The 22,744-nt window shown below is 41.1% G+C and overlaps 1 non-coding gene across 1 annotated transcript; it reads right to left on the bottom strand.

The window, feature by feature from the left end:
- Window positions 1-2,887: 2,887 nt before the first annotated feature.
- Window positions 2,888-2,993, bottom strand: LOC118573530. Its single transcript, XR_004943641.1, has one exon. It is a non-coding gene; the product is annotated as a U6 spliceosomal RNA (small nuclear RNA).
- Window positions 2,994-22,744: the final 19,751 nt, after the last annotated feature.

Raw genomic sequence — 22,744 nt, forward strand, 5'->3', positions numbered from 1 at the left:
TATTTTGGCTATTGCAAAATATTACTATATTAATAATATAATATATTATTAGTAATATAGTGATTAATATAGTAATGTTAATATAATTATATCACTAATATATGTTAATATAATTTTGCTTGCTGTATAATACATTTCCCAGTGTCATTATGTATAATGATGTGATGATTAACGCAGCCATATAGAAAGGCCCGACACACAGCAAGGATTCAGCTAAGGAACTACACTGTCACCTCCTCCATGACTGAGTGCATCTTGGGCGAAGACGCTTTCCTTGGTGTCTTTCAGTCTCTGCCTTTGTTTCTCTCCCTCTCTTCTACTTCACCCCATCTACTTTCTTCCCTCCTATAAACTACTATTCACCTACCTGGGCTCTACATCACACATCGGTTTTGGTGGTGTGTCAGCCATATGTTTTCCTAGAAGAGATCACTAAGTTTGATTAACCCTTTCTTAACTAGTGACCTTTCTCTCGGCAAACTTTAATAACGCTTTTAAAAATTCTTTTAAGCGATGTGGAGAACACGTTATAAAATTCGACGGTCCTTTTGGGGAGGAGTGGACACTAAGTGTGTTCTGCCCTCATCCGGGGTGACTCTGGGTGGTAAAGGTTTGGAGAGCATGCACATCTTTATCTTAGCTGGAGAAGTAACTCCTCTCACCTCATTCAGGAGTGGGGCAGACTAGAATAGAATATTTTAGGGATGCTGGGATAGTAGGAGTGGGGAGATAGTGATATCGCACCAACACGGGTCACTGAAGCCATGTCACTTCCGCAGTGTGGGGATGCCGAGTGCGGATATATCAGAACTAGGAAGGAGGAAACAGCAGCTCGTGGCTGCGCATACCTTTGTTTCTTTCTTCCTTGACTACTAGCAAGATTGTGAGGAAACGCGAGAATGAGAAGGACCACCTGGGAAGGTGCCAGCAGAAAGGTTATTTCAAGGTCAAGCTTATAGACTCAAGAAGGAGTGAATACATAAAGCAAAATAAAGCTGCTCAGTGAACCAAGACTGGCTCCCTGCCATATCTAGTCCCACTGCAGAGTTTCTCAGACAAAGGCAGGAAGCTTGCTTGTACATGATCACATCTCTGGTTTAAGTAACAAAAATATTTCAGTGTTTATCGTTCCCATTTGGTTAATTGCTGGAATGAAAAGTTCTCAAATGTTTAATGTAGACTGTGGTAGAATGTCAACAACATTGTGCTGACTCAGGCTATTGAGCGGCTTTACAAATGACAGAACTTTGCAGAGGTAATGTGACTCCAGTTGTTCCTTGTGCTAGCAGGCAGCAGCAGGGGGAAGCACAAGGTTTATAACATGTGCAGAGAGCAGGACTGCTCAGCAGTGAAGTAGATAGAATGGAAGAGGAAATGAGACAGGATGGGGCTGGAGAGATACCTGGAGGACAGATAATAGAAGCCATGCTGACGTGTTCCAGCTTTGTCCCCAGATCACCAGGGAATGGTAAGTGGGTCATACTTGGTTTCCCAAGATCCCTCTGACTGAATGGTGGACAATGGGCTGGGGTTTAGAATATAAGCAGAGGAGGCAGCTAGGAGGCCATTGTAACAACCAGCCACGCATGATGCTATGTTATTAATATAGTAATATTTTGCTATAGCCAAAATATTATGAAACTATCATTTAAACCTTGGGAACTAGGTCTAAACACTAAACTTACAATCAAAATGCTCAACCCCTTTCCTCATAAACAGGTAAGTACAGTGTCCCATATCAATAACAAACATTTCTCCAAGTGCCAAGGGACCAGAGAAAATGTGCTCTATCAGTAGGAAGAGTAAGAGCCATGGTGTCTATCCCAGGGGAAGTGAATGTGTATTAGAGTCTGACAACATGCCACTTAAGTTGATACATGTTAAAAATACAGGAATAATGGTACTGGTGTTTAAATTCATGAACAGTATTTGAAAGTGTAGTAAATTTGTTTTACTCTACAATAAGGTTGAGTTGTTAGCTTTCCAAGAGTTAGCTTAGCATTTAGAACAATCTTGTCTATATTTGTGCGTCCTACACAATCCTCACATTGATATACTTGAGACAATCATCTATATCACATTTAAGTTTTTCATTAAAATTAAATATATTGAATTAATTTTATAGCTCAACTTATACATGATCAAACATGAAAAATTAATATTGTTAAGAGAAAAAATTAACTAATTCAATTTAACAACTTAAAACATGAATTAGGCAGCATTGATCTGAAAAGAGGTGCCAAGAGCCCCACTCTGCAAAGCAGGCAGGGAATGGAACAGGGCAGAAGCTCCTGGCTGCCCACGGCAACGCATTTGTCTTGTTTGGACATGGTTTGATCAGTTAACTGCCTGTGATTGGTGGAGAATTGGTTACTTGTGTTCTTAGTCAGGTTTTCTGTTCATCTGTTTATATCCATGATTATGGGTGCTTTAAATATCTTTTTAAATTTTATTTTTTATTTTAACTAAAACATATTGTTTCCCCTTCTCTTTTCTCTCCCCAACTCCTCCCATTTCCCACCATTATCCCACTTCTTCTCAAATCCATGGCCACTTAGTGATTTGAATACAGCCTGCTGAGTCCATTTAGTGCTTATCTGTATATGACTTCTGGGCTGAACTCCTGGCATTGGATAACAAATTAGGGGACTCCTCCTTGGGGAAGGCTATTTTTCCCTTTCTCAGCATTCCTTAGGTACCAGTAGTTCTTGGTCTATGTATTGGGCTGTCTCCCCCACCCCTCGCCCCCCATGAGAGTTCTCCCTTTCACATTAGCATATTGAACTGAGTTATCAGTGCTCAGGTGTTGTTTAAGCAGCCATACTGTTGGGATATCAAGAGTGTGGCTTCCTTGTCCCCTTGTCCTCCCCACCTCCCATTCTTTCTTTTTAATATGGAACACTTCCCGAATTTACATGTCATCCTTGTGCAGGGGCCATGCTAATCTTCTCTGCATCGTTCCGATTTTAGAATATATGCTGCCGAAGGAGCACTTCCCTGTCATTTCTAGGAGACACAGTCTCACAGCAGGCTTCCTGCTCCTCTGACTCTTTAACCTTGCTGTGCCCTCTTCCACCTTGTTCCCTGAGCACTAGGTGTAGGAGTTGTCTGTGGATGTATCTGTTGGGCCTGGCATCTCATAGCAATTGATCTCCACATTTTGACCACTTGTGGTTTTCTGCGATCACCATCTGCTGAAAAGAGAAGCTTCTGAGATACTGGGTGAGAGCTACTCTATGTGTAAGTTTTCAGATGAGTTAGGAATTATACTGTGCTAGCAAATTAGTGGGACTAGGTTCTTCTCCAAGATCTATAACCTCACGAGCCCCAGGCCCTTGGCTAGGTTTAAGTCCCAGACAGGTTGTACCTCCTGTTGGATAGGTCTTAAGTACAATTAGACAGCTGTTGGTTACTACCAAGTTATAAGTATTACCATTGCACCTTAAGGATTTCTTGCACATATTGACTATACAAATCATTTGACAAGCATCAGAGCCCCGGGCCTCTTTTTCATTTCCCTATTCAGTGTCAGGGGTAAAAAAGCAAAGTGCAGAACAGTCAGTCTTACCTGAAACAACATCTTTGGACAGTGTTCGTCAAATCAGGAAGTTACAAGTTTCTCAGGGTCTGCAAAGCACAGGACCTTCTATTTTCACAGCCTGTGCCTAGCTTCTCATGGGGTTACAACATGCTAGACAGTCTGAAATTATTGTTACCTTAACCAAGTTACATGTAGACTCATTTGGTGTTTTCTAAAATGCAAGCTTTATGAACTATCTCATAATAAGCATTTAACTGGCTGATTATAGCATTTTTCTGTTCCACAGTTTTATAGTAGGGGCCTGTTCTTTTCATACACTCCCAGAAAGGAAGATTCTGGTATCTCCTTTTTTCTTCATCAACCCACGCTATTCTTATTTCCTCTATATAGGCTGCAGTATAGGGTAATGGATATGCTTGTAACATCTTATATCCAGAGCAGAGCAAGAAACTTCTCAGAATCTACCCGATTGGTTCCACAGTCCTTGGGGTACAAGGAAGACCCTTTCTACTGTGAGTCTCCTTTCAGGCTATGACTCCCTGTCTTCAAAGTTTTCTCTCTGGAACATGAGTATATTTCCCCAGGGGATGCATAAGTGATAACCTGCCCAACTGCCCATTATGCAAACATCTGCTCCTAAAAATGAAAGCAAAAAAACCAGCACACTGACCACTGAATCTCTTGGCAAGTCTTACTGGAACTTTGTCAAGCAGTGTCCTTCCTCTGCCTTAGGACTGGAGCTGTGCCTTGTGCTGTGGCTGGTGCCACAGTGGGTTAGAAGGAAGTAAATAAATAAATAAATAAATAAATAAATAAATAGATAGATAGATAAATGGATAAATGGATAAATAAATAAATGCACAGATAAATAAATGAATAAATAAATAAATGAGAAGTGTTGATTAATTAATTAATTAATTAACTAACTAACGAAGGGCCTGATGCTGGGAGGGAGATGTGAGTCGTGGGGAGAGCGGAGGGTGGATATGCTCAAAACACATTGCTTGCGTGTATGCTGGTTTGAATAAGAATGGCCTCCATAGGCTCATATATTTGAATGCTTGGTCATCAGGGAGTGGCACTTCTTGAGAGGGATTAGGAGGTGTGGTCTTGTTAGAGTAGGTGTGGCCTTGTTGGAGGAAGTGTGTCCCTGGGGACATAGACTTTGAGGTTTCAAAACCTCTAGCCAGTCCAAGTGTTTCACTCTTCCAGCTGCTGCAGATCCAGATGTAGAATTCTCAGCTCCTCTCCAGCACCATGTCTGTCTGTATAATCTGTCTGTATAATGCCGTACTTCCATGATGATAATGGACTGAAACTCTGAAACTGTAAGCCAGCCCCAATTAAATGTTTTCTTTATAAGAGTTGCCTTGGTCATGGTGTCTCTTCAAAGCCGTAGAACATTGACCAAGACAACATGTATGAACTTTTCAAAGAATAAATACTATGCAAAATATCAGCATTTAAGAAATCTGATAATAATACCAATGAAGGTATTTTGCAAACAAAGTCAGTTTTTTTGCCCTAACAGAAATTCTGTTACTACCTTTCAGTACCACTCATTCATCAAATGACACATGCATTATTTTTACTGAGAAAATTACTCTGTGCTGGGAACTGGTTCAGATACTGGGTATGTACCAGAGAGTGAAATCAGGTTTGTATTTTTAGAAAGAAAACACACTTAATAAAGCATGATAAGTGTGTGGGGGGAGGGGGCAGCAGGGAGTGGGGAGGGCTCTCGCTGGCTGAAGTCTAATATTGGAGGCCCCAGGTCCACCCAGCAAGGGTTTGTACTTTAGATCTTCATGTTTGCAAGTCAGTAAGTTCCATTTTATTTTCCCTTAAGCTAATTTGAGTTGGCCTATGCTACTCACAACCAAGAGACCTTGCTGTATGAGATTTAGCTTATATAAACGTAAACCAAACACAATTTTATATCAGGAAAGATGAAGTCTTTCCTAAGAAGAATTGCAGTTGGCAACTAGTTTAGTCTGTCTACTGCCAGTGTGAATTGATTTAAACCAAGAATGACAAAAACCATCAAATTATGTCTCAGCTGGTCCATTTCTGATGTGACATCTTACGAGAGAATTTCTTGACTCTCTAAGTGTACTTCATTTTTATTAATTTCTCTTATTAAGCTCTGTTATTTTGTTACATTTTGAACATCAGATGGAAATTAAGGCACACAAGTTTGGAGTCAATGAGACGACTTAACTACCTTCTGCAGAAGTCCTCTGTGGTCTCATTCACGTGCATTAAAGGAAACACCGTTCTCAGCACATTAGCAGTTTCTCCTGAAGTTATGGCCACATTTTTAATGAAATGCTTAGTGGTCACTTCTCAGTTGCTAACTATAGGCACAACTAGTGGCTGTCTTTTGGTGGATGAGCAACTTTGTGTAACTGCAGCTCTGATCCTTTTATGCCTGCCTTCTACACGGAGTCACAACACGGTGGTATTTGACTTGATTTGCTCTTTAAAGTCTTCATTTGATGCTGTTGTGGTGTTCTGTCTTTTCACGATTCTCTTTTTCTGCTTTTCATAACTGCTTCAAGTTTTGTTTTGTTTTAACTTGCTTGATTTCCAACATGGGCCTGTTTATTCTTCTGACAGTCGTATGTAAGACGCTGCGAACAGAACAGTTTATAAAGAACTGGCACTTCGTTTTCACAGTTCAAAGGACTGTAACGTCTGTGATCCAGGAGTGGCAGATGAAGTTTTTGACAAAGGTCTGTTTAAACTGCTGGCACTTTAGATCTATGTCCTCACATGACAGCCAGGAAAACTAACTTTCCAGGCTCTCTTAGCCCTTATAGGAACTAATTCCTGTCATGAGGCATTTTCTCTCATGACCTGTTGCTCCCTCAAAGGCTGCATGTTCCTCCTAATATCATCACATCGATAATTGTGTTTCAATAAATGAAATAGGGACAGGTACAGAAAACCAGAACACAGCAACATACTACCAATTAGGCTCTCAATTTGAGCATATCAATCAACCACGTGTCAATACTATTTCCAAAGTCAAGTCTAACAAAACTCTGTCAGTCTATGTCTTAGTCAGTGTTCTATTGCTGTGAAGAGACACCGTGACTATGGCAACTCACATAAAAGAAAAAAGCATTTAATTGGAGTTGCTTATGGTTCAGAGGTTTAGTCCATTATCATCACAGTGGGAAGCATTGCAGCATGCAGGCAGACATGGTGCTGGAGAAGTAGCTCAGAGTTCTACATCTGGATACTTCAGGCAGAAGAAAGAGAGAGAGCTACGGGGTGGGGGGAGGTACATTTAATTGGGGTGTTTGAAACCTCAAAGCACACCCCCAGTGACATACTTCATCCAACAAGACCACACCTACTCCAACAAATAGTACCATTCCCTAAGGATTCAAATCTATGAGCCTATGGGGGCCATTCCTATCCAAACTATCATATTTTCCTACTTCCCATAGCCCCAGATCTCTCCCTTTAGGATCCTGTCTTCCCTTCCAGTCTACAGTGAGTCTTACGACTTCCTGTGTAGCTGACATTTCCTTCACTGTCCTCACAGACTTCTTTACTGATCGCCTCTGCTGACTCATGTGCTGGGTTTCAAGCCTTGTCCACTCTTTAAGCCTTGTCACTCTACTCCATGGGTTGGTGGTGGTTTTCTGCATAAGATGCTTGGAAATGATCACCTTTTAACATCTGCAGATGTCTGAAATGGTCTATTCTGCTGCATTGGGTTGAACTTTTGGCTTGGCATAAATTTTAAGTTGAAAATACTTTGCTCTAGAGCTTTGGCACAGCTTCTGTCTTTTAGTATCTAAGGTTGTTAGAGGAAACTCTACACTTGTTTTTTTCTTCAAGCAACATTTACATTTCCTTATTTAAACAGTTCTTCATAGACGTCTAGCATTTTTACTGATGTTATGACCTGAGGGAACTGAACTTCTGAACTGTCCTTTCAAAGATATTTGTATAAAGAATAGAAAAGATAGTGTTTCCTTCTTTCCTTCATAACAGTTGTACGCATTGTCCAGTTTTGGTGCAGGGTTTGAGAGGGTTTGCTGGAAGCCCATTACGCAAAACCTGTGCTTTCCAAGGTTGAAGTTTCTCAGTTCTGACATAACCTTATAAGATCGATAGCATTATGTCTTAGTTGCTCTTTATTTTCCTATGGGAATTAGGAACATCTGTGCAAAGAAAGCCACGTGATTATAAAACTCATGTTGATTATATATAATAAAGTCTTTTGTCTCTAACCTAGAAGCTTTGAGTATTCTGTCAGAATTTATGAAATTGTGGCAGGCTAACTTGTTAGTTTGTAAATTGTATAAAATCTAAGACCCTTCACAGTTCTGGACCCTGGTGATATCTTGGAAGCCTTTTAAAATTTATTTGAAAAAGCACTGAGTGTGGGCCTTTAAAAAAAAATTAGGGCTCTCTAGGGAGAGAGACTCACACATATGTATGTCCCTTTTTATCCCATGTCTGTGTATAGTAAACCATGCAGTTTACTATAAGAAATTATCTTATGCAATTGTGAAGTCTAAAAAGCCCTGGCATCTTCAAGTCTGGAGTCCCAGGTAAGCCAATAGGCACTTACAGTCTAGATCCAAAGTCGAGGGAACTGGGAGAGACCAGGGTGTGTTCTAGTCTGAGAGCTAGAGGGTACCGAACCCAGAGTTGCCGGTGTGTCAGTCTGAGCAAGGAAATGTTCAGGTCAAGTGGGAAATGCTCACTCTTTGGTTGCTTTGGTTCAGCCCACCAGTGCTAGAGAGGAAGACAGGTCACCTGCTCTCCACACTCAAATGTCCCTGTCCTTTAGAAACACCCTCAGAGACAGACTCAGAGTAAGGAAGGGCTGAAGGTCTTGCCGTCCCATGACTCTGTCAAGTTGACACATAACCATCATTCCCTTCACCTTTTACATCTAAAGCCTCCTGCTCTTCAGTTCCATGACAGTTTCTCAGACTATTTTTTCTTCCTGTTTTTTTTTTTTTTTACTGTTTCTCACTTTTAGAAGTCGTGTTAGTTAAATGTTGAACCATATGTATGTGACTCCCAGTTTTTAAAAAATGTCTTTTAGCTTATTTAAGTGTCTTTTTATCCTGTTTTCTAGTTTATTTTGAATTGATATTTCAGTACCAAATTAAACTTATTTTCAAGTAGTGACAGATGCCTGTTCATTTGTTAGAAATGATACAATGAGACTGAGCCTATGTGAGTTTTGCTGGTTACCATCAATGACATTGTTTTGCAAAAACTATAGTGCAGTGTCACATCTAGAATATTGACAGTCAAGATGCAGAAGAATGGTGGCCTTCCATCGAAGAGTGCTTCTCAACCTGTGGGTCATGACCCCTTTGGCAAACCTCTATCTTAAAAAATATTTGCATTATGATTCATAACAGTAGAAAAATTACAGTTATGAAGTACAAATGAACATCATTTTACAGTTGGGGGTCACCACAACATGAGGAACTGTATTAAAGGATGGCAGCATTAGGAAGGTTGAGAACACTGCCTGAAAGGGTCCCTTAGCTTAATCTTCCTAGCCACAGCCACCTCCCTTCGCTACCCCATGCCTCAGTCCCAACAGTCACTAGCTTATTTTCATTTCTACATATTTGTCATTTCAAGAATGAAATAAACAGAATCATGTCATGTATAAAGTTTTTGTATTGCTCTTTTCACTCAGTTTAATTTCCCTCAGTTTTATTTCATGCAAGTTGAGAATATTGTTTTCTTTCTTATGGCTGGATAATATTCTCTTGTATGGCTGTTCCACAGTTAATTTAACAATTCAACTAAAGGACGGCATTCAAGTTGCTTCTGGTTTTGAATACTATAAACACAGATATTGCGTAAGTTCTTTGATGGATTTTTATGTAACTATTTAACATAAACCTTACATGTTTGAGATAGATATATTTATATTATGTAAAAATATAATTGCTGAGTTCTTCAGTGGCTGTATATTTAATTTTTAAGGAACCTTTCCATTCTATGTATCGAGCTCCACTAGAACCTTGTTTATCTGTATCCCCATCAGTATAAATTTTACAGTGATTGATGGATTAATTTGTGTATATGCTTGTGTATGTGTATAGGTCCAAGGACAGCTTATGGAAGACAGCTTTCTCCTTTTACCATGCAGGTCCCAGAGACTGAACTCAAGTTGTCCTGTGGCAACAAGTACCTTTCCTCACCAAGACATCTTTCTGGCCCAGCCTTGGATTTTGGACACTAGTTTTTATTTAACTCACTGAATCAGGTGTGTGTTGATTTGTAGTTAGTTGGCACAGCCATATCTAAATGGAATGACAACAGTCATAAGGCCAGCACAGCTGCTTGACAAAGATCCAGCAAAGCTGAGCCACATGATGGCTGCCATGCCACCTTTGGTTTTCATCTCCACCTGTTGCATACTTGGGGCACTTTTAATATTTGTACAATTTGGGAATGTTGGATTAATGGAATATTTCTTATGAATCATTTATGCTTTCTCCCATTGCTTCTTAGCTTCCCCAGGAAAGTCCTGAACATACTACTCCTCCCACTTTTAGGGAGATATCCTTATCTATTTGAAGGTCTTCCTTATGCCTTGGAGGTTGTGACACATAAAGAAGCCAGAGGCCTCTTTATGAGGCTCTGAGATGTTCTTGAAACATCTATCTCTGTATTTACTCAGGAACAAGATAATCAAAGCAAAGTAAACTTAAAAAGGTCAACAAGATTTTATGGCCTAGTAGAGTTGGCCACAGATCAGATTGTAAGCCTCTTCTCACTACACACTCAGGCAATTATGTAGCATATACCTCTGCCCTACCCAGAGACTTATATTGCTGAGCGAAGAATGGAGTGGAAAAATGATATAAGAATGATATGTTGGGGCTGGAGAGATGGCTCAGTGGTTAAGAGCACTGCCTGCTCTTCCAGAGGTCCTGAGTTCAACTCCCAGCAACCACATGGTGGCTCACAACCATCTGTAATGAGATCTGGTGCCCTCTTCTGGCATAAAGTTGATAAATGCAGATAAAATACTCATATACATAAATAAATAATAAAATCTTAAAAAAAAAGAATGATATGTTAGGACTTCCTTTTCTTAGAAAAATTAGCACATACAGAGCCATTGTGGTGTCATATGACCAAGGAACAACAAAATGCTAGGATTAGACATAGAAACAGATTATATAAATATATAAAAGATAAACATTGTATTGTGTCAGAATTTGAATAATTACTGCAGCAGCTTTGGCCTGAGGATTTTTCCTGGGCACTCTGACCATTAAGCATTAATCATACACTGCTTGGGACATGGGAATTTGCCCAGACTAGATTGAAGATTTTGTTTTGGTCTAGTGTCCTTATAGCTGCAAAAGCTATTAGCCTGAGAACAGGCTGTCATATGACATAAAAATTGGGTTATGGGTTAATGAATAAAATGATAACTCTGCTTATTAGTGATGTCAAAACTTGAGGAAAAATGATTGGAAATGATAGCTTTATTCTGTCATAGTTTATTAATGATGGCTAAAAGGTGAACAAGAGAAAGTGAAACACATGTCCAAAACCAAAAATGATACGATCTATGTTTTAGAACTACATGAATTTATCCTTGTTTACTAAATTCTGTATAAATAAACACACTGGCTGCTTGTCAGTCAGGCTGTAAGATTCTCACCACCACCATAACCTGGCTCACCTCCTTCCCTCGCCAACTCCTTACATCCTCTGCTGGGACGGCCAGGGACAGCTCCCTGCAGTTAGTATTTTGTACCCAGTTTGGATTATGCAAAGCAAGTATCTAAAGAAGAGGGACATCTTTTTCTAGAGGTCACTGTTGTGGCTGCATCCATCTCCAGTGAAATATCTGTCTTATCTCTTACTCATTTTCTTTTTTCTTTCTTTCTTTCTTTCTTTTTTTTTTGAGATAGGGTTTCTCTGTGTAGCTTTGCGCCTTTCCTGGAACTCACTCTGTAGACCAGGCTGGCCTCGAACTCACAAAGATCCGCCTGCCTCTGTCTCCCGAGTGCTGGGATTACAGGCATGTGCCACCACCACCTGGCCCCTCTTACTCATTTTCAAAATGGAACATTTAGTATTTTCCTGTTGAGTTTTGGTCAGAACATGTTTGAAATTTTCATTATGGTCCTCTCTGTTTTTTCAAGATATTTCTAGTTCTCTGACTACCAAATACAAGTTTTAGAAGATACAGATCTTTTTTTCCCCTAGAATACAGAGGATTTTCTTTTCATTTTTGCATAATTAATTAAATAGCAAATGTTAAGTTTTCTTGTTTTTAAAAAATAATTAAAACTTAATAAACAGAAAGCATTGGCATAGGCATTTCTGTACCTTCACAATGTTTACCTCAAGGCCATTTGATTCACTCACTTGAGAAAAAAATGTTGGTGGATTGCTACCTTGAATAGGATTTGCAGGAACTTTGGGGATTTATTCATCTACTAACTTCAGGAAGTTGCACCCCAAATCTTAACAACATGGTGGAGAAAGTGCCTTCTGTAAAACCTGCCCAGGTTGACCCAGCCTTCTTCCCACTGCCTCAGTCAGCTTTGCTGATGCAAACACAGACCACTTTTTCCAAAGAAAAGCTCCAGGAGGCCTGCAGATGAAGGAAAGAAAGGAAGGCCACATGGAGTGCAAACAGCCAAGAGTTTTTGAGATTGGACTTCTCAAACTTTTGGAAATATTCTCTCTGGAAGAATTTTTGAGTTAAGTGGTTAGATCTCAAGTTGTGGACCTTCTTTGGAAATAGCACAGCTCCTAATGATTCCCAGAGCCACAGACCCACTGTGGCTGTCCCTTTCTTCCGTCGGTTTACACAAGACTCTTTCAGAGACAGACGTCTATCTCCAGCAACATCCAGAGGTAAAAAGAAGGACCCAGCAGAGAGATGAGAACAGAGTTTACACTCTTGTGAGGAGAAAAGGGACAGTCTCCATCATGACAAACAGTGGTCCTTGCAACCCACAACAGAGGTGAATCTGAGCAGTTGGATCTCTTCTCCATCACTGCTTTGGGCAGACAAACTCCAAAGGACAAGGGGAGCTGCTGACCAGCAGGCCCCAGGACAGGATCCTGCTGTGCACTCCACAGAGAGGCAGGGAGAGGGGCTAAATCAGCCAGAAAAGGGCAGGGCCACACAGCGCGGAAGGTCATGCAGGGACAAGTGACTAAGAGTTTTCTTTTGGCTTCATCAATTGTCTTGCAAATTTCTGTCCTTTGTTTATTTCATACTTTGTCCATTGCTGTATTGAGGCTTTCCTAAAATGCCTAATAAGGATTTAGTTCAGTGCCCTAATATTTGTGAGAAATATAATAAGAAACATCATAAATGTTAACTTATATACCACTTGTGTAACTAGTTAAATTACAATTCTTTGACAAGTAAACCTCCAAAATACTGCCAATAATAATAATAACAACAACAATAATAATAATAGTAGTAGTAATTGAACAATAAACCTGATATAAAGTTATTTTATGGGTAGAAATCATCAGAAAATCAGAGATGATTGAACTGGCTATTACCGCTGATATCTAGGTATTCTAAAGTCCTGTAGATTTACAGGTAAGTAATGCAACTTCCTAACTTTGCTTTTATCATAGTAAATGCACTCATTATATTGTTATAAGGAAGGTATTTACAAGTTTAAAATTCATAATACTAGCCTAAAGAATCCAGACTAAGGATATGCATTATATGTGGTGTGCTGGGAGATGTCTTTCTGTATGTTGTAAATATATATTGTTCCCACTGGTTAATAAATAAACTGCTTGGCTGTTGCTGGAGAGCTTCTCTTCAGGTCCCACCAAAGCCCACACAGTCCCACAACCCACATATAAAATAATCACTCAAACACTTATATTACTTATAAACTGTATGGCCATGGCAGGCTTCTTGTTATCTATTTCTTCTATCTCAAATTAACCCATTTCTATTAATCTATAAGTTGCCACATGGCTTGTGGCTTACCGGTACTTTACATCTCACTTATCATGGTGGCAGTTGGCAGTGTCTCTCTGCCTCAGCCTTCCACTTCCCAGAATTCTCCTCTCTGTTTGTCCCGCCTATACTTCCTGCCTGGCTACAGGCCAATCAGTGTTTTATTTACTAACCAATCAGAGGAATGCATTTGGCATACAGAACATCCCACAGCACTTGGCCTATAGCAAAGGAGCTTAGAGGCAGGCAGAAAAGGAGAGAGACAGGAAAGAGAAAGGCTGAGTCCAGAGAGATGTGAGCTGGCTACAGCAGTGGTCTCTGAAATGAGGGGACAGAGAGAAGGTCCTTCTTGCTCTGGGTTTCCATCCATAACTGCACAGAACATTAATGAAGAACTCTCAGGGTATGACATCCCAGGCTTGTTAACTATGGGCTTCTTTGGGCATCAAATTTGCATAACTTTGGCCCTCTGTGGGGTTTCCAGTCATCAGTGTCTGGGCATCTTCTCCCTCAGGTGATCTTGCTCTCTAGAAGCAGGTTTTTCAGCACACACACACACACACACACACACACACACACATACTCCACACATCCCACCCTTCCCCCACACACCACACTCACAGGAACCCCCATACACACACTACACACACACACACACACACACACACACACACACACACACACATACTCCACACATCCCACCCTCCCCCGACACACCACACTCACAGGAACCCCCATACACACACTACACACACACACACACACACACACACACACACACACACATACACATACTCCACAATCCCACCCTCCCCCCACACACCACACTCACTGGGTACCCCCACACACACCACACTCACAGGGACCCCCATACACACACTCCACACACACCCCCACTCCTGGTACTAGGATTCTGGATCAGAGCAGAGTTCCCACAGCTCTCCTGAGTCTGGCCATACACCCATGCCCACCCAGCAGTGCTCACCATCAGGTTCCTTCAGAGCAAAGCTCTTCAGGAGTGGAGAGAGAGACCTGGCATTTCAACGATTCCATATGCAGGCTTTAAGTACTTCTGATTAGGGCCAAGGTCTCCTCCCCACTCTTCCACAAGTCTGAAGTCTTGGTTTGCACAGGTGTGGGTGGGCAGCATCAGCTTGCTGCTTTTGCAGATCCCCTTCCGCTGGCTAGTCGGGTTTCCACACCATGTCAGTTAGATCATAGCTTGTCCTTCCACTCTGTCTTTTGAATCTTGATTTCACTGATATTTCACTGTGGCCTTCTAGTCCATGACCTTTCTTGTCCTTTGATCCTTTTCAAATGACTTTTATTTTATAATTTAATAGAATTTTGGAAAGGAGATTAAATAACCACGTTAGTTTCTTTGAGAAGTCTTAACCCCTCTATAGAAGAATAGCTACTTGCAAGCAACAACCATAACCAATGGAAGCAAATGGCACTTGCTTGTGGCAATAGAGGAATTTTCTGGGAGGTATCAAGAGTTCCAGACAGAAATAGAACTTATCCAGAATGTTCAAACAAATGTGAGTGAAGGAATGCTTCTAGAGGCACACATAGGACTAAAGGGTAAACAAAGCGTGTGTGTGGCGCTCAGTCTGGCAACACTGGAGGGAGATGGGTGATAATGTCTCCAGAACCTACAGGAGGAACACCTGGCAGGGAGTGTCCTCATGGAGGAGTGGGGATTAGCTTGGAGGCAACAAACCATGGAAGAGGAAGTGGGGAGGGAAGACAAACTCTGGCTTATATCTGAGTCAAATATCCCAGAGATACTTGCACATCCTTGTTTATAGGAGCGACATTCAAAGCTGCTAAGTTTGGAACCAACCTAGGTGTCTCTGAAAACAGAAGAGTGGGTAAAGCTTTTATAGCCCCGAAGAAGAATGAGGGTATGGCTTTGTAGAAAGAGAGAAGCAGCTGAAGACAGGAAGTGTTCAGAGACTTAAGCTGGTCTCAGAAAGACAGATATTACATATTTTCTCTCATTTGTAGTTCCTAGATTATTTTGTGATCCATAAAGTCATATATGTTTATATGACATGAATGTAGAACAAAATTCTACTTTCTAGGGGAGGAAAGGGGACTTGAGAAAGTGGGGAGGAATGACAAGAGAGGGTGGGGCTATGGTGTCAACGTGCTCGATGTATAATGTAGGGGCTATGGTGTCAACATGCTCGATGTATAATGTAGGGGCTATGGTGTCAACATGCTCAATGTATAATGTAGGGGCTATGGCATCAACGTGCTCGATGTATAATGTAGGGGCTATGGCATCAACGTGCTCGATGTATAATGTAGGGGCTATGGCATCAACATGCTCAATGTATAATGTAGGGGCTATGGCATCAATGTGCTCAATGTTTAATGTGTGTGTGAGAATGTATCCATCTATATACTGTGTTATAGATGTGTGACATGACAAGAGAGGGTGGGGCTATGGCGTCAACATGCTCGATGTATACTGTGTGTGTGTGAACATGTCCTAATGGAACACAGCACTGTGTGGCATGAATATATAGTATGAAACCTGGGTGGTGGATCCTTGGGCTCTCTCCTCAGCCTCTGGGTGACCTTCTATTGAAGTCAGGCAGTGAGAGAACCAGAGTTGAAGAATGCCTTGGTGAACTCCTGAAGCCCACCACAGAGGGGTAAGGGAAGTCCAGGGAGTAGATTTGGGGGGGGGGGGGGGGGGGGGCTGAATGGGACACAGCAGCACAGAAGAGGGTTAGCATGGCTGTTGAACCAACAAGAACTACCAGTCCCCAGAAGGACCTCATTGAGCTCTGCTGCTGATAGTTTGTGCGGACAAACTTTGTTTCCCTTGTTCCTAGTGTCTGCCTCTCTCTTGATTCGAATCCTCTGTGAGGTTTTACTGACCGCGAGTCTGGACACCCTTGTCAGGTGATTGTGTGATCTCTGGTTTAGATTAGGTAGTGTGATTGGCAACAGGGGTCCTCTCACTTCGGTAAGAGGCCGTTTAGACAGGGGAGCTTACCAGGCAGGTCCTCAAAAAGATGTCGGCTACTTCCAGGGGAGTTGAGCAGTTCTTTTACACATTCCACAAGTCAGTAGACAACTAGAGAGTTCTCCTTTCTCCTAGAACAGAGGAACCTGGATCATTTCAGGCATGGTTCCCTAAGGGTCAGCAAGTACAAAAAACGTGAAGTACGTGTGGAGGTGAGGAATACAGTACCTTGAGTGTGCAAGCTGGGCAGGGCAAGAATCTGGGCAGCAGGCTTTGCGCCACAGTGGTGATGATGATCCTGAGGACGTTGCAAAGGGGCCTCTTTGTTCTTAATTTTATGAGGAACTTATTCTATTATGGGGAAATTGTGTGCCATTTCATAATTTTGTCTACAATGCTAGAGGCATCTGAGAAACCATGCTTTAAATCCTTGCTAAAAAAATAGTTGTGTGTGTGTGTGTGTGTGTGTGTGTGTGTGTGTGTGTGTGTGTGTCCCATGGATGCCAGAAGAGAGTTGGATACCCTAAAGTTGGAGATACCAGCTGTTGTGAGCTGCCTAATGTGGGTGCTGGGAGCCCCAGCCCTGGACAAATCAGCAAGTGCTTTAAATGGCCGAGCTGTCTCTCTAGCCCCTAAGAAACCAAGTTTTAGCTGTCTCCCAGTCTACCACTTAGGGCAAGGTGTGGAACTAAACAGGACTTTGAGGAAGTTTACAGAAGCCACATCTATAAAGAAATACCAAATAGTGAAGAACACAGACAACAGGCTTAAAAAAAAATCCAGCCATCTGGGAAAAGCACAATACTATCGAAATATAAAGATGGAACCGTGTTAATCGTGAGATCAAATATTTTTATACGCAACTATATTTATTCCAGAAAGAAAAAAGAGAGACTTGAAAACCCAATAATTTTAGTCACATAACTTGATGAGGCCTGTTTTGGGTTGTCTGCCTCTTATAGAGATAATAGAATTTTGCAAACTATAAGAAATGGTCCCTGGACAGCAGCATCTACACTGCCTAGAACTTTTAAGGCACGAAAGTTCTTGGGCTGGGAAAATTGAGACAGTTTGCATTAGGACCACCTGATGGGCCCGCTAAGCACGGAGCATTGCTGGTTTAGCCAGTGGTGAGTGCAGCTCAGGTGTGCATGATTACTGGTTAAAAAATAAAAATAAAAATAAAAAAATAAATAAAATTAAAAAAACAAAAAACAAAAAACAAAAAAACCTGACATAGAAAACAATCTTTACTCGTGATTAGCAAACGCATCAGGGAGATTTTCGATAACTGGAAGAACATGTGTTACATCATCCTTAGGAGGAAACTCTGTAGAGCATTGAATTGTCTGTAAATACTGTTGGACTCCCATACCTGTGGATTCCACCATTTACAAATGAAAAATGTTTTAAAAGTAATCTTAATTGAACATGTACAGGAATGTGTTTGCATTCTAGTAGGTACTATACACAATCGAGAGAATGTTCAAACATATATCATAGGATCTGCGTGATTCACATGCAAATGTCATGCCATGTCATATGAAGGACTTGAGTATCTGTGAGCTTTGGCATCTACAGGGGTTCCCAAAACCAACCTCCTTACAGCCAAAAAACAACCGTGCAAAGGTTTGAAGTTAGGATCTTCACATCTGGTGTTACTTGCCTTAGTATAAAGACTTGGGAAACTTTTATAAAATATTAGTGTTGAAATAACCTCAAGAGCTCAGAGTTTGTTTCAAGTTAAAAGCTAAGACTCAATGTCTCACACAGGTAAGTTGTCATTATTAAAACTGATTCATCTGAAAAGTTACTCCCCATCAAAGGATTAAATAATTCTATTTATAGTTTGGTGTTAGTCAAGAGTCTTTTAAAGAGAACAAACCCTTTCTGTTCCTGTGCTGTCATCTATAAGCATCAGAGGGCTGGAAGTTATTAAAACAGAAGTGAAATGATTCCAGAGAAGCCCGAAACAACACTGGGGTGTCCGCTATGACACCGAGTATCACCATGGCAACTACTACTAAGCTCATGTCAGCTGAAGCAAGAGTCATGTCTCGAAACCATTGTAAGGAGCCACAACACTGATTTCCTCCCTTCCCTAACTTAATTAGTCTCCTCCACACATTATTCTTTGCCATTATGTGCAAACTCCTTGGAACTAGAGCCAAGACACCCAGTGAAACCCCTGCAAGCGATCGGGAAGGGGCTACCCTTCAGTTGCTGCATCTTCAGAGAGAATAGGGAATAATGAAGCTGAGGAGCCTCTGCCTTCGCGCCTTCCAGCTGCATGCACCACTGTCTTGTGTGCTCACTCTCCACCAGCCACCAATCACACTCTGCTCACAGCACCCCATAGTCGCTCGCAGCAAACATTTACAAAGATTTACTGAAGGAGCACCATCCATGTCTGGTAGCAAGTTTTTTTCTTAAAGATTTTTTCATGTGTAATAATTTAGGTTCCTAACTCTAGTCCTAACATTAGAACAGATTATGTTGTGGGAATTTGATCTGTTCAGCCAATGGTATTGGGGTGACTAGCCCTAGCTTGTGGTCTTGTCTGGGTACAAGACTGTATAAGAACTTAAGAGGAGGGTCATGCTCTTGTTCTCTGTGACTTGGAAGGAATGACTCCACAGTTTGGTGAGCTGGTACAGAGCTGTCCCCATCGTTCCCTGGTGGACAAGGAGGCAGCGCTGCTTCATTCTGTATTCCTGAGTGTGTTATTCCCATTTCATCCCTTAATAAATTATTGACCAGACTTCTGTGGGTTCTCACCTCACCTGGCACCCACGTGACCTGAGCCGGACTGGTCACGCAGCTAGTCCGCAAGACCTGCCTGAATTGATGAGTATATACAGAGCATTGATATACGGATTTTTCATTCTCCAGTCCATTATTTAATACTTTAAATTAATGACAAGAGCAATACTGTTAGAATTTACTTTCCCTTTCTAGAATATTAAGAGATAATTTTCCATGTTTCCAGGTGTAGTCTTAGCAAATGAGAACAGAATTTTTTTCAAGGTATAGCTAGTGGCAGCATTAAAGTTGAAAATGAGAAGTCTTGCTGTGTATACACTGCATAGGGACCTGTAGCTGAAGCAAGATGGAGTACTGTATCACTTTGGAGTGGAGGCTTCTTGCTGCTGGCTTCCCGGCCCTCTTAATTAAACCTAGTAGTCCAATCCTGGTCCAGGCACTTTAACAAGAATGTGTAATCTTTATAAAATGATGTGGCTGTGCACATTTTCTAAGTCTTGCATCAAATATGGTTCTTATATGTCAAAAGTGGCTGTTGCTAGTTGGAAAGGGCCTGCAAAACCCACCTTGTAAGGACAGGGGCACTGTGCCTGTCCCCAGTAGTCACAGGGGTGTACTTTCTGCAGCCGGGACATCTGAGACACTCTCTTTGGCTTCCTGAGATTCCTGAGTCTGTTCCATAAAGCTAAAGCAAAACTAGATAAATGACCAAGGTTCATTGCAGTCCAGTTGGGAGTATAAAGTAAAACACAGATAAACAGAGCATAATTCAAGATCTCCCTTGAGGTGCCCGCAAGTCTTGCACAGAGCAGACTGGTGTAAATAGAGCCCCATCTATGCCTGGGGATACAATAGATTATGTTTCTAAGTATTTTGTATATAGTTGGAGATACCATTGTTTATTTTTAAGCAGCTTTCTTATTTACACCAAATTTACCGACCATGGAACATATTAGATAGCAAAGTGTTATTTTTAGTGAAGAAAGAGAAAGCTAAGCAGAAGTTTCTCTGCTTCAAAGATCCGCATTGCTCTTCGGGTCCTCATAAGTCACACCCTGGGCCTCCTTTCTGAGACAGACAATTTGTTTGGTAGTTTGGGTCAGGTAAGAAAACGTAAATGCATTTATCATTAAGTAAATTAGCAGCTCAGAATCGTGGAGAAGGCTAAAGATAAACTTTGGAGCCCAAAGTCCACCAACAAGTTACTGAATGGGGAGAGAAGTAGGGAACCAAGTTATGTTGCCACAGTCAGGAGGCCAGTGTGACTAGAAAGCCTCTAGAATGGCCCGAGTCCTCTGGAGAGTTGCCTGGAGTCCTAGATGCGAAGGAGAAGGCACAATGTGACTACTTAGCTTCCAAGAGAACTCAGTACTGAGCACACAGCATGCTTTACTCATGGGTTTCCAGAGCCTGGATACAGAGAGTGCTCATTTTCTACCATTGTAAGCCTGCCATGAATTTTCTCCTGGACGGTGTAAGGTCTTCTCCGGGCTACAAGCCCAAGAGCGAGAGTGCATGGTCTGAGGACATATGCTTTTGGATTAAATATTATCAGAACGTTATTCTCCAGAATGTCTCCATTGGTCTAATATAAAAACCATTTTTATTTATATATGCTACCACCATAAAACATGAACGGGTTACTTCTGCTTTAAAGGGAAGGCTAATACTTAAATTCACACAGTATATTTAATTTTTTTTCCTAACTATTGTGCCTGAAATAGTATAATTAAATAAGATAACCCAGTAGACTAATAGTGCACAACTAAAATTATTTTCTATTATAATGGGGATGTAGAGAGAGCACTTGCTTCCAGGGACTGGGGGCCTGGATAGTAGGTATTGGTTCAAGAGTAGAGTTTACAAGATGGAAAAATTCTGGAGATTGGTGACTAATAATGTGAGTGTACCTCATGATACTACTGAATGCTTAAGACGACAACTTTATGTCACATGGTACATTTTATCCACAATTAAACTTAAAAGAAAATCATGACTCAGAGGCATTAGGCATTTCTGTGATATTTTAGGCCTGGCAATGAATTCAGCTTGAATCCTTTATCTTCCCCATGTTGACTCATTTCCTGAATCTTTATGTCACATTGCTATGGGTGAATTTCCCTTCTCTTTCTCATTGCTATAATATGACAGGTGTTGGTTTAATGAGAAAAGAAGCAACTCTGTGATATGTGATTGCAAAATCTACTGTGGTTGTCTTGCAAAGAAGGCTGTTTTGTGGTCAGGTTTAGGATTTTTTATTAATAGAAAGGTCCTAAGTCAAACAAATTGTTCAGGTAACCTGCAAAATCCACAGTAATTGGATTTACAGGACACAATTCAATTTCTCTGTTGCAATCTGCATGGAGAGGAGCCAGCCTGACGCTGTTCCATGGTGCATTCTCTTTGTCAAATTGCTGGCTGGAGCCAACCTTTGCCACTCTGCCTCATAAACTTTAATAGTAACTGTCCCATTATTGAGTAACAGGCAAAGAGTGATAGAAGATGATGTGATTGTTTTAGCTTTAAATGTTCCCCCATTTTAGTCTGTCTTAGACACACAAAGCAAGAGGAGCCTGGAAGTCTTGAGCTTTCAACCCTTTCCAGGCTGGGTTGTATTAAAAGTCCATTCCAGACAGTGAGGGAAGAGGTAATCTCTTGCCCTCTCTGAGTAACTTTCCTTGGGATTGACAGCTCTTGCCACCAGGACGTTACAGCGAGTCCAGTGCCATCTGCTGCCCCTCCATCACCCTTTCTGCTTACATCATTAATAGAGGTGAGGACGCGCCTCTTCCTTCTTCTCTGGAGCTTTAATGGATGTGAAAATGATTATACTGTTTTCAACATCTTTGCTAGGCAACTTTCTTTGAACTTACCTCGTAAATTTTGTCTTCAAGTCTCCTAGTTACCTTTCTGATGCTTCTCTGGATCCCTCAAAAGTTTATACAGTGATGTAAAAGTTGGTGATTGTGTTCTCAACGACACTTGAATCCATTTCTAAATTATTCATAGGTTAATAGGTGAATCACTCATTCTTACACAGTATTCATCTTAGAATACCATTAACTCGCTTCCTAAATCTTTGTGGTTTTGCTGAAAGAAAGGGAAACCATCCTTCTCACCACTTCCTGCAAAGCTCTCAGCTCTCAGCTCAGAAAGCTGTCGACTCTGAAAGCTTTTCAATCTGTATGGAAAGTACAGCATCACAGACAATCTATAAATGTGTGCTGAGGCCTGAGCAAGATGGAGAAAGTTAGGAGGCTTCACCATATCACAGAGACATTTGTAATTCACTCATTTGACTTTTCTTGAGACAGAATTTCAAACTCACTCTGTAGACCAGGCTGGCCTTGAACTCATAGCGATCCACTTGCCTCTGCCTACTGGGTGCTTGGATCAAAGATGTGTGTCACCACACCTAGCCTTTATTTTATGTTATTTTTTTCATTTTCATTTTCTTTTCTTTTTTCTTTTTTTCCCGAGACAGGGTTTCTCT

This window comes from Onychomys torridus, chromosome 23 (genome assembly GCF_903995425.1).
Source record: "Onychomys torridus chromosome 23, mOncTor1.1, whole genome shotgun sequence".
NCBI classification, from domain to species: domain Eukaryota; kingdom Metazoa; phylum Chordata; class Mammalia; order Rodentia; family Cricetidae; genus Onychomys; species Onychomys torridus.